Source organism: Pyrus communis, chromosome 5 (genome assembly GCF_041283825.1).
Source record: "Pyrus communis isolate YQ-2024b chromosome 5, ASM4128382v1, whole genome shotgun sequence".
Classification (NCBI taxonomy): domain Eukaryota; kingdom Viridiplantae; phylum Streptophyta; class Magnoliopsida; order Rosales; family Rosaceae; genus Pyrus; species Pyrus communis.
This window is the reverse complement of record NC_142569.1, coordinates 21356585-21368856: the sequence shown is the minus strand read 5'-3', so window position 1 is coordinate 21368856 and position 12272 is coordinate 21356585. Positions and strand designations below refer to the sequence as shown.

At 35.7% G+C, this 12272-nt stretch overlaps 1 pseudogene across 1 annotated transcript; it reads left to right on the top strand.

Moving 5' to 3' along the window:
* The first annotated feature begins 3365 nt into the window (after positions 1 to 3365).
* LOC137724950 (presequence protease 1, chloroplastic/mitochondrial-like) lies at positions 3366 to 9030 on the top strand (annotated as a pseudogene). The gene is made up of 15 exons (XR_015962152.1): positions 3366 to 3530; positions 3626 to 3815; positions 3909 to 4083; positions 4189 to 4320; positions 4489 to 4565; positions 5005 to 5088; positions 5347 to 5429; positions 5871 to 6393; positions 6497 to 6661; positions 6732 to 6986; positions 7071 to 7198; positions 7416 to 7605; positions 8344 to 8427; positions 8588 to 8744; positions 8903 to 9030. The product of XR_015962152.1 is annotated as a presequence protease 1, chloroplastic/mitochondrial-like (transcript).
* Positions 9031 to 12272: the final 3242 nt, after the last annotated feature.

Sequence of the window (12272 nt, the reverse complement as noted above, 5' to 3'; positions counted from 1 at the left end):
TCAAATGTACGTTTCGTTAGTTTCGGGACGGGATGTTACACATTATATGTTTGTTTCCCATGTTTTCATTATGTTCCAATAGCTCATAATATACATGTAATTCTAGTTTATGAAGAAATTATATATATTTTAAGTATAAATAGACACTTATTTATACGAAATATAGTAGATTTAATTAAATTCGTCTGGTCCGCCTAGGCGCCCTCCTAGATCCCGCCTAACCGCCTAGGCTCTAGGCTTCAGCCCTCTGCCCGACTAGCGCCTAGCGTCTTTTAAAACCTTGAAAAAAATTAACTCCCAATTACAACATGCTTGAAGTCCTTAGATATTGGAGTCCATTCTTAATCTAAGTCATCCAATACACATATAAGAGGACTGGCTACTTCTCATCGTAGAAAACTGACTTGTGTAAATCCCCCCAACATGGTATGGGTACGTACTTTGACCAAATTAGGGTAGTAATCAGCATATTGGGTCATAGGAATTGAATGGAGCTCTTTGGCTTGCTTTCACTAATGATTTCTTTTCATTGTAGAAATTGTTAATGGATTTTCTTAATTTTCCTTTTCACCCCGGAATCAACTTCATGAAGTTTAGTATATGACAATCACTAGAATTTAGTTGTCCCGTCTGGTATTGACGGGGTTGGATCAGACAGAGTTTTACTATTTCATTAAGATCAAACATAACTGATTTTTTTGATATGCAATGCCCTTTTATTAATGGCATAATTAAATTCATAGGTTGATATAGTTGTATACAACAATTGTTTTTGGCAGTGAATCCAGAATTATTCATAAGCTTATGAAATTTCCATATCTAGTAAGGTTTAGATTTTAGGTTTCTGATGTTTTAATTTTGAGGGTATTTGAGTCTATTCACTTGTGGTTTTGGCTGTGTTTGAATTTTTGTTTATAAAAACTGCTATTTATGAAATTGGGGCTTAAATTTTGGCCATCCATGATAAAAACTCTTAGGTGCACCTAAGTAGAGTCTAGCCGCCTCTTGAACACGAGCTTCTCAAGGACAAGAACTTACATGACTTGAGTTTAACATTACTTTAACATCTTGGATTAATAATACAATGCTAAGATAATCCAATATTGAGTTGTGGTTGCTGTCATGCTACGAGAGCTCTGATATTTAAGTCTTCCATAGTGATCAAGGTGAGTTTAACATTTATATATAATAATCAAACTCAATTTTGGGCCACTGTGGAAAGCCTTAAAGTTTGGTGCGTAAAAGAAACAAAGTAAGCCTAAGCATTAGTCGATTACAAGCTGATAAGTGCATGATTTTTTTTATAGTGTAAATAACATATTTAATTAAAATAGCCAAGTTATAATTGAGTCTTAAACCTCGAATGAGACCATTATCAAAGAATAACAAATTCATTAGTGTAGTTTGAATAGTTTCCAAAATATTCAACAAATCCTATTTATGAACTAGCCGTTTAAGAGAAGGGATCCCCTCTTTAAAAAAAATAGAGATTAGTTGTAGACTTGAAGAACTCACCCCCTATCGAACTTCAACGATTCTAATCATCTATCTGTAAATCTCGATTTATAGATCATCCTTACAAAAATTTAATTCAATCCGAAAATATTTGCCTATTTAATTGTTACGATGAAATTTCAATGTTTCTTAAAACATAATGTTCGTCAATTTATTTATACTCAATTAGATACTTCAAATATTTCTGATTTGCTAATATTTTACAATGATAATCTATGAGGTGCAACTTGAAAACTAAACAATTCAGATCATTGAAGTTCCATAAACCCCACAACTAATCTCCATTTAAAAAAAATTGAAATCCTTTCCCATAAAGGCTATGTATGTATGAAACTATATGCCAATACCTTAAACCCCGTTGCTTAGTGACAAATATTCAAAGCATTTTAACAAAGCTTAATAATCCAAACTACCTGTTAACAAAATTCTGTTTGTCAATAAAAAAATTGTGAAAAGACAATTTGGTCTTTATCATAAAATAAAGTCATGAGCAATAATATAAATATATAGACTTATATGTCATCACATCAGATCTCTAATTTAAACAAAATTCCACGTTTTCTCCCCCTCACATTTTTCTCAAACTTCTCTCTTTTCCATAATATAAATTTTTATTTATTTATTTATTATTATTATTTTTTTTTTGTATTTACACCTATGTCTATGAGCTTCATCTAGTCACTAAGCTTCATGCAAGCGTTCAAGCGCGTGTAGAAGATATTTTTTGAATCACGACGTGTTAAACGTGACTTACACGTTTTAAATGTATTTAGATCATGCTAAAAGAAACACCTCATAAAACCAATTAAAGTAGCTGAATTCACATAATAAAATCGGTCTCTATAAAATTTACATTAAGAATAGAGAAAATAATATTTAATAAACAATTAATTGAATCACATTATTGATAGTCTATTGTGAGGCTAAACTCATTTCCTCTCCCTTAGTGTAGATAATATCGTTGTTAAAAAAAAAAAAAAAACAATCATTTGACAATTAATTTAATCATATTATCATCCACGTGCGAAAGACCTTTTTTACATACCTCTTAAGATGTTTTGAACGTGTTTAAAAATAGAGAAAATAATATTTAAAAAACAACTGATTGAATCACATTATTGTTAGCCCATTGTAAGCTAAGTCCACCCCCTCCCCCTTAGTGTAGATAATATCGTTTGTTAAAGAAAAAAAAAACAATCATTTGACAACTTATTGAATCACATTATGATCAACATGTGAAAGACCTTTTTGATAACTGACATTACACGCCTCTTAAGATGTTTTGAACGTGTTTAAAAATAGAGAAATTGAATCACATTATTGCTAGCCTATTATGAGGTACTAATTATAATAAAAAAAATAAAAAACTGTACCAAAAAATAAATTATTAAAAAAAACACTATTAAAATGACGAAATGTCCTTACCTTATTTGATGCACTATTTTGGGATGCCCTTGAAGCTTTTTGTCTTGAAGGCATTTTTGTTGAAGCTTGATGACACCAAAATCACTGTTCACATTTTGTGTTGGCTTTATATATAGAAGATAATAACTAATATAATTAATTGAAAATCATAATTAATTGAACTTATTTACTAGTCAAGTGTAATTAAGCAAGCATGATTCTCCAACAAAATGCAACATGATTAATCGGCTCGGCTCGGCTTCTCCCCACCAAGGGGTTGGAGCGAAATATTTCCCTCCCAAAACCACCATCCACCAATCCGCAAACTCCACGAATTCCAGTTTCCAATACGGTGCTAATCGTGTCCGTACGGTCAGCCCCGTAAACACAGGCCGGTCAGCTTCTCCTTAAACCCCCACTCTCTCACTACATTTAACATCTCTCTCGCGATATTTTCCTCTCTCTCAAAAACTCAAAACCCCATTTCTGAGCAGAATTTTCATCACCACCACCACACCACCGTCCGATCCCTTACTCCGCCACCACAGACTACTCCGTATCCTCAACCGCCGCCGGCATGCCGCCGACTCAGTCTCCTCGTTCTCCACCAGGTATGTACATTGTAACCCCAACCCAAGCTACCATTTTTGTAAATTTGAGATTAATCGACCATTATTTTCTCTGTTTCTTTTCTGGGTGTGCTTAGAGCTTCCTGTTCCTGGTGTGCAAGATGACGTTGCGGAGAAGCTCGGTTTCGAGAAGGTCTCCGAAGAGTTCATCGGAGACTGCAACTCCAACGCTGTGCTTTTCCGGCACAAAAAGACGGGTGCCCAAATAATGTCTCTGTCCAACACCTCCAAGAAAAGGGTCTTCGGCATTACTTTCCAAACGATACAGTGAGTTCTCTTCCAAAGTCTCTGCTTTTTCAGGTAATGCAGTTGTGGATTTCGTGCTTTTGTTCATATATTTGTTGAACTGTCGAGATGCAGGAACGATTCGACTGGAGTGGCCAACATATTGCAGCAGAGTGTGATATGTGGGTCAAGAAAGTACCCATTGAAAAGACCATTTACCGAGTTGGTTTTAAAGAGCTTCAGTACTTATATGTATTGTAAAGTCAATGCTGATAGGACCTATTACTCTGGTAAGTGCACAACTACAAAGGTAAATACGAGTTGGAAACGAAACTACAATGTGGGTCTAATTTGGGTTGTTTGTATCTGATTAATCTATATTCCTAAAATTATATGGTTTTCGTAACTGCATCAGGAATTGCATAATTTCGTTGATCTACTCCTCGATGCTGTCTTCTTTCCTAATTGTGTGGAGGACATCCAGATTTTCTGGCAACAGGGTTTGCTTATGAGCTTAACGACCCATCCGAAGATTTATCTCATCAAGGTTGGACATTTGATGCATGTGCCCAATTCTCTTGTGTTTTGTTTTCTTTGGTTTTGCATTGTGCTGGCAAAATTTTATGTATCTTAATTAATTATGAGTTTCATTAATTTCCAAGCATGATATTAATGTGCCATTTCATCGTAAAATGAATTTTGTTCATAATTTCAGGACTCGTCTTCAATCAGATGAAGGAATTCCAATTTTGGCCACTGGCGAGAGATGTACTGAAGCTTACTGCTCGACAGGCAATTTTTCTCTCTACTTTTTATTCAAATTGTATAGGTTTTCGTATAACGTCATCTGTTTCTCTCAGTTCATTTCCTTTGGGGAGTCTTATTGTTTAGTACACGCCAATATGATTATGTTTATGATTAGAGCGCCCAAATGATCTTTACTAATTGTGATTAGGTTCCATAAACATGATAGCTTGTGGCTGTATAATCACAATCACATACTTGTGTGCTTACTACAGTGGTAACATTCAGATTTGTTGAGGTCATTTGTTGTGTTTATATACCACCCGTCTCTTTTTTCCGACATATTAAGCTACACAATCATTTGTTACCACTGATGACTAGAGAGCTACAAGTATGGTTATTATGCTTGCCTAGTGTTCATATTTTTTTTTTCCTAATTTGTTTACTATATCTCTAATATCATACATCTGCTTTTCATTTTCTACAGGCCGTTTTTCCGGACAGTACCTACAATTTTGACCATGCTGGGGATCCACAAATTATGCCCCAATTGACATTTGAGGACTTCAAGGTTTGTTGTGTTCACTAAACAGGATGATTATTTCTTTGATATATCAGATACCATGATAAACTTTAAAACTGTGGTTTTTCATGTGTTGTGAGTCTTGTGACGTTAATTAAGATGTATTTTTTATGGTTTGGTCATCGATCCAACAGGCTTACATTTTTCTTTCATATTCGGAAGGATAAATTTTTATGAATTATTCCTTCAATATTGTTTTAGTGCTACAGTGCTTTTCTTTCTGAATTTCTGAGAATAAAATTACAGGAGTTCCACCGGAATAACTACCATCGCAGTAACGCAAGGATATGGTTTTATGGAAACGATGATCCAACTAAGCGTCTGCACATGTGAATAACTTGCAAGACTATTTTCGCCATTTCTCTAATAAAATAGTGGGCGAATTTTCTGAAAATAAACTCGATGAGAATCTATAGTTAAAAAAAGAGCCTATTGAGGATATTACCATTTAAAATCATGAATATATAATGCCTCTTACAGGATTTGTTACTACATTTTATCCCTTCTAGTCACTTGCTTTAATGGATTTCCTTTACAAGGCTGTCAAGTCTGTAAATCGCAAATGTCCCATAATTTCAGTTTTATATCCAATTTGTTTTGAAGAATTAAATCAGAGGTTAATTGAAAAAAGAAACAAATTAGAAGCTGTTAGAGAAATATATTGGTCACTAACACTTTGACTTTATCTAATGGCTTCCTTTTATTAATTGTGAGTCGTGACGAATGATATAAGTTTTAGATTGTGGTACTAATCTCTCTCTCTCTCTCTCTCTCTCAGAGTACCTAGACATGTTTGATGCAAGTTCAGCACCAAATTTATCAAGGATCAAACCACAAAGACCATTTTCAGAGTCAGTCAGGATTCTTAAGAACTATCCTTTTGGTAATTCAGGTGACTTAGAGAAGAAAAACATGGTATGCCTCAGCTGGTTGCTCTGTGATAGGCCCTTAGACATGGAGACTGAGCAAACAATTGATGTTTTTGTTCATCTCATTTCGGCAATTATTCTTTCTCCATTGAGGAGAATGTTGCTGGAATATGGCTATGGAGATATTTTTATCGAGGTTGATTTTCATCTCCTTCAACCTCTATTGAGTATATTGGTGATCAATGTTTCTCGCGATGACATTTCAAAGGTAGAGCTAGTAGTCACGAGTACACTTATACTATTTGCGGAGAAAGGCTTTGATGCAGATGCTGTAGAAGCATCGATGAATACAATGGAGTTCATTTGCGGGGAACATAATAAGAAAATACTCCCTGAAGGCTTGTCCTTAATGCTCCAGTCCATTGTAAGATATACTCGTCTTTGTTTTCTTTTACGTTCATAATATACATTCTTTATTAATAGCCATTTAGTCTTAATCATGAACTTAATATATTAAATCTCTATAGGATAAATGGATATATGGTATGGATCCCTTTGATCCACTGAAGCATGGCAATTTTTTAATGGAACTGAATGCCAGAATAAAAAAGGAAGGCTCTATAGCTGTTTTCTCTCCTCTGATAAAGAAATTCATTTTGAACAATCCTCATAAAGTTGTGGTAGCAATGCAGGTAATTGTTCAAAGAATTTTTCGCCAAACCTTGTTTGTTTATTACTCCTAACATTCGACTTCTTGGACAGCCTGATCCACAAAAGTTTTCTGGTGATAAAAAAGTTGAGGAAGAAATCTTGGGGAAAGTTAAAGCCGGTATGACAGAAAATGATCTCGCTGAACTGGTACATGCTACCCGAGAGCTGCGACTGAAGCAGATAAATCCTGACCCACCATAAGCTTTGAGAAGTGTTCCAAGCCTCTCTCTGCAAGATAGTCCAAAACCTATGCATGTTCCCCCAAAAGGTTTTAATCACCTTAAAAATCTGATTTTTTGTGTTTCAGTTTGATACACGTTTTCTTTATGGATTAGTTCCTGCATGAATAAAGAAAGAAACAAATAAAAAGCTTCTATCTGTTGTATGCAGGTTGTGTGTATAAATGGAGTTAAAGTCTTGCAGCATGATTTCTTCACGAATGCTGTCCTTTCTGTTGACATTGTGTTCCATATGGGTTCTCTAAAGCAAGAGCTTCTTCCCTTGGTCCCTATTTTCTGGTAAGATGTTATCTCAATGAGTGACCTGACGAGTCAGACTATGCCATTGGCACCATGATATATGCTGAGCCATACTTTGTCATTGCGCTAGTTTTAATTCCTTGTCATTAATTAAGAAACTAAGAAGGCTGAGCATTAAATCATATCAGCCACCTTTCTTAGATTACTCAATAATCATATGAGCCATACTTCGACTATATTTTGGTGTTCTTGGGAGTTTGTCATTGTTGAACCTGGATACAAAAGACATGACTTTTACTGAACTTCATCAATTGATTGCAAGAAAAACGGGAGGAATATCAGTTGATCCAGTTACGTCATCTGTACGCTGCAAGAAAGATCCATGTGCCCATATAATTGTTCAAGGGAAAGTCATGGCAGGACGTACTGAAGACCTATTTAAAGTGGTATTATTTTTCTTTTCTTTTCAGAGTCAGCTGATGAGTATTTTCAGTTTCCTTTGTATATTTTACTGATCAATCAGGGAGGGGTATTCGAATCTGGATGAAGTGGGTTTCACGTTCTTGGGTGTGTTTATACAATTTGGTATGCTATTGGTACTTAATGGTCTTAGCTCAAAACTTCTCAGAATTTTTGGTTACACAGAGTTGCAAGTTTAGGTCGTCTGTCAAGATAGAGTCCAGCACTCCGATCTAATTCATGATTATGGGGTGCAAAAGATGAGGGGGAGCAAGGGAGAGGTAGGAAGGAAGGGTGCGATGTGTGGATGGTTTTGAGAGAGAGAGAGAGAGAGTAAGAGAGAGGGCTGATTGAAGTAGTAATTAGAAGAAAAGTACAATTTTTCTGGCTCAATTCGTATGACTGTCAAAGAAATTGAAAACACCACAGATTTTGTAACCCGGAATCGACAGTTATATCCCCGTCTGGCATTTCTTCACCTACAAAAACTTTTGAAAGGAGCACCCTGAGACTTTTGAAGCCCGTCAATATCTTCATTGCCCCCGTGACATTGGTGAGTCTGTTGTTAGAAAGTGCGAGAGGAAGGTCAAGTTTTTCAACTGAAGAATCTCAGGTTGGATTTGTCACTCGAAATCATTTGCAGCCAGTCGAAGTGCTTTGAGGGACTTGCATGAGTAAAGGCTTATTGGCTAGATACCAGTGAACATATTATTTATAAAATCTAGTTTACTAAGTTGAGTAAGTTTAGAGAAATCAAGCGCGGAGATATTCCCACTAAAACGGTTGAATCCGAGTTTTATTTCAACAAGGTTTGTGCAATTCATCAAAGATGGGGGCAGATGACCTTCTAGATTGTTGTAATGAAGATGCTTGAGCTTTAATTTGGAGAGCTTCCCAACATTCTCACCGATGGGTCCGAAAAGGCTATTAGTAAATAATGAAATTTCTTGAAGTGCTTGAGCTTTGTAGATATCAGCAGGAAGGGACCCTGAGAGAGTATTGTCGCCAGCACGAAAGACCTCCAATTCGGAACAGTTTCCTAGTCCTAGAGGAATTGAGCCACTGAAATTATTGTGGGAGAAATCCAAGACTCTAAGCGAAGAGAAACGGAGACAGATAAGGGATGGTATTTGGCCTGTAAAATGATTATTGCTGACATTAAAACTGCTCAAATTCCAGGAATGCTGGAGGAATGAAGATGGAATTGTTCCGTTGAATTGATTGCTCGAAAAATCAACCGTTTGGATGTAACTTGATGATAAAGACAATGGTACTTCTCCGGAGAAAAGATTATAGCTCAAATCAAGGATCTCAAGGTGACTCAAGGACAAAGACATCCCGGCTTCAAGAGAGCCGGAAAGCAGATTGTGGGAGAGGTTGAGGTGCGAAAGAAGCTTAAGGTTTCCAAGTGATGAAGGAAAAATACCTCCTTTGAGTCCCTTGGATGGCAACCGCAATTGGATGATCCAACCATTCTGACTACATGTGATGCCTTCCCACTGGCAACAATCAACTGAAGCAGTCCAGTTCAATGTAGGGGAAGACAGAGTGCTCATGAAGGATGTGAGAGCACTGCGTTCGGTTAGATCGCATGCATGTATTGTAAATATAATGGAAGAAAATAAGAGGATGAGAAGGAAGCCATGAGAGAATGAAATGATCCATCTCAGATTTAGATTACTTGCAGGTTTTATGAATGATCCATCTCAGATTTAGATTGCTTACAGGTTTTCTTCAACACGAGTGTATATGTATGAAGGTTGCAGCTTATATAAGGTGAAGTGCTGATTTAGTCCTAAACTATCAGCTTAGTGAAAATTAGATCCCGAATTATTTTTTCAGCAAGCGAAATCCGTGAAATTTCATGTCGATATAAATTTCCTGGTTTTGTTTTTGAAAAATAAAAAAACCAGAAAATTTAGGAGCGAGATTTGAACTTTTTTCAGTATGTATAGGTAAGTGCCCTACCACTAGAGTAATAATTTTTTTTTTTTTTTTTTTAATATTTGCTTCCTGTTTTCCGGAGAAACGGAAAACTGTGATGTAAAATAACGGTAGATTACTTGTACATCAAGGTACAAATACCGAAAGAGCAGTAAAAGTTACCGTTTTCGTGTACACCTTCCATGTTCTTAGTTGTGCTATGACTTGTACTAATTTGGAAGCGGGGAACTGCGTAATCTCCGGGCTGCCCCCTCATTGAAGCTAAGAATGTTGCCAAAGAAGTCGTCGACGCTAACATCCATTACATTGAAAAGAAATAAAAGTGTACAAATTAAATGTACGTGGACAGTTCTTGGAGAATTAGCAGCACAAGAGGGTCCATACAGTTTGTTGAATTTATTGAATTATGTGAAAAGTCTCACGTCGTATTTTACAAAATGAATTACAACTTATATGAAATGGTTATTCTTCTAATTTATTGATTATTTTTTTTCATAAGCACTTTCAGTAAAAACGCTTAAATTAGAAGCATATTTAAAGGTATCGTCATCTTATTTTTTTATTTTTTTCAGGTAGCACTTCAAATACTTATTTGAACAAAAAATACTTATAACTTTTTCTGTCAAACATAATAGAAAGTATTTTTGAAGAATCGAAAGCGCTTTCAATTATTTTAAAAATATTTTCAATAATTGCACAAATTTAGTATAATTAGTAGTGATTTATTGACCCATCCGTCTAAAATCTTGGAACAATTTACGCATTTATTCATTTTGTTCTTTTTCACTAATCTCTAGGAAGTGAAAAAGAAAGTAAAAAGTAGAGAGTTTCACTAATCTCTAGGAAGTGAAAAAGAAAGTAAAAAGTAGAGAGTTTAAGGCATTAGGTTCCGTATTAGGTGGGAGTGATTTAGCCGGGATTATAATCCCGTCCCACGATTGGTGTCATCAAAGACTAACTTCAATTAGATTAGAAGGGACTCATGTGACTACGGGCCTTGGGTGGTTGAATTTAGTCCGACACGGAAGAGGAGGATTGCTAATGACCTCGCTAACGCTGCCCAGAAACCTTCAATCGGAGTGGCTGCCTTCTCGTGAACCTTTAACCTCGAGTAACCTTCCCCACTGACCACTCTCGTCCTCCGTTATTGTTTTCCCTTCCATTCTAGCCCTCCGTTGCTTTAGTCCAGCGCTTTACTAAACGTTTGACAGTTCTTATACTATTTAGTCCAAGTCAAGCTACTCTAGCAAGTCCCTAGATTCAATCCAATCCTAGTTAAGAAGGTGAAACAAACGGGCCTTAGGGAAAAAGGAAAGCGGGTATAACCTCATGTCCACAATATTTGAATTTTGAAGTGTTTGCTTTCCACTTGTAAAGAAAACAAACAATATACGAAATGTAGACCATGAAAAATCAGTAGTAGTCCAAATTTCAATACCATTACAACTAATGTTCATTACTTCCCACTTAATTAGACAATATTTAGATGCAATCAAGTTAAGAAAATTCGTTTAAAGCGTAATTAAGAAAAAGATTTTTGAGATCGAAGAAGATAATTTACGAGATTTACGAACTACCAGGTGATAATAACCATTTTAACTGGATTAGTCGACTCAGATTATAATTAATCGTAAAATCATGCATAGTCAATAGCAACAACTATTTCATCCGACATTCGTAATTACGTACTATAGGATGCATGGCCTACCATATAATTTGTTTCACAATTATATGTAGTTTTTTCTTGACTTTATTAGCCAAGCTATAGTAATTAACTAGAAGAATGTCGAGGCATTATCTTAAGGACTGAAGATTTGAATTTAAGGGTTTACTAAAGTCTTGATTGAAAGCCTTCTACAATTCTGAAACACATGTCATAGTAACATTACGTGACACGTATTACTAATAAGAGGATATCCACCTGGTTACATGTTAAAATGTAACGTTGATACATTTTGTAAATCCATGACATAAACACTAATGATTTAGTTATGCAGAAAATGGAAGTTAATATATTTGAATTTCTTACAACTCTTCCTGATCTTCGAGAGCGTTGGGTAATCTTTTTTTTTGAAAGGAGGGTTGAGTTTGGTTGGTAATATCTTCAATTTCAGAGCACATGCATCGTTCAGTTTGAACCTTTTTCGTCGAATCCTAATTTTAGTCAAATATAACCTCATGTAGTCAGCTAACAAACGTCACCAAAATTTTCAGTTTGAAAGGACGAATATGATCTCCCACGTGAGATTCACATGTGCCTTTTTAATGGAAGAGTAACAAAAGTTGGGGTTGGGATCTCAATTGCTAACGGAAATGACCACATTGGTTTGTTTAACAACTTTTTCACTATGAGGGTGACATTAAAAGTGCACTGCCACCACAAGAACCACAAAAAAAAAAAAGAAAAAAAAATTTCCCTTTAGGTTTTTGTTTGTAGTATTTTTACATTTACCAAAAAACGGACGACGACCATCCGATTGAACCATGACCACCTAGTTTATTAGACAACCGCCAACAAACCACAACTACCGAGTTACCCAACATCACTAATCACCAATTGCAACTGCTCTCAGCCACATACCTTCCCGCATAACTGCCTTGCCCTGTCGTGGCACACATTAAGTGGAATGATATTAATACTACGTCATAATTAAGGGTTCCGGGTAAAATTAGCTTTTAATACGTAAAATGGTATATTTAACAAGTATTT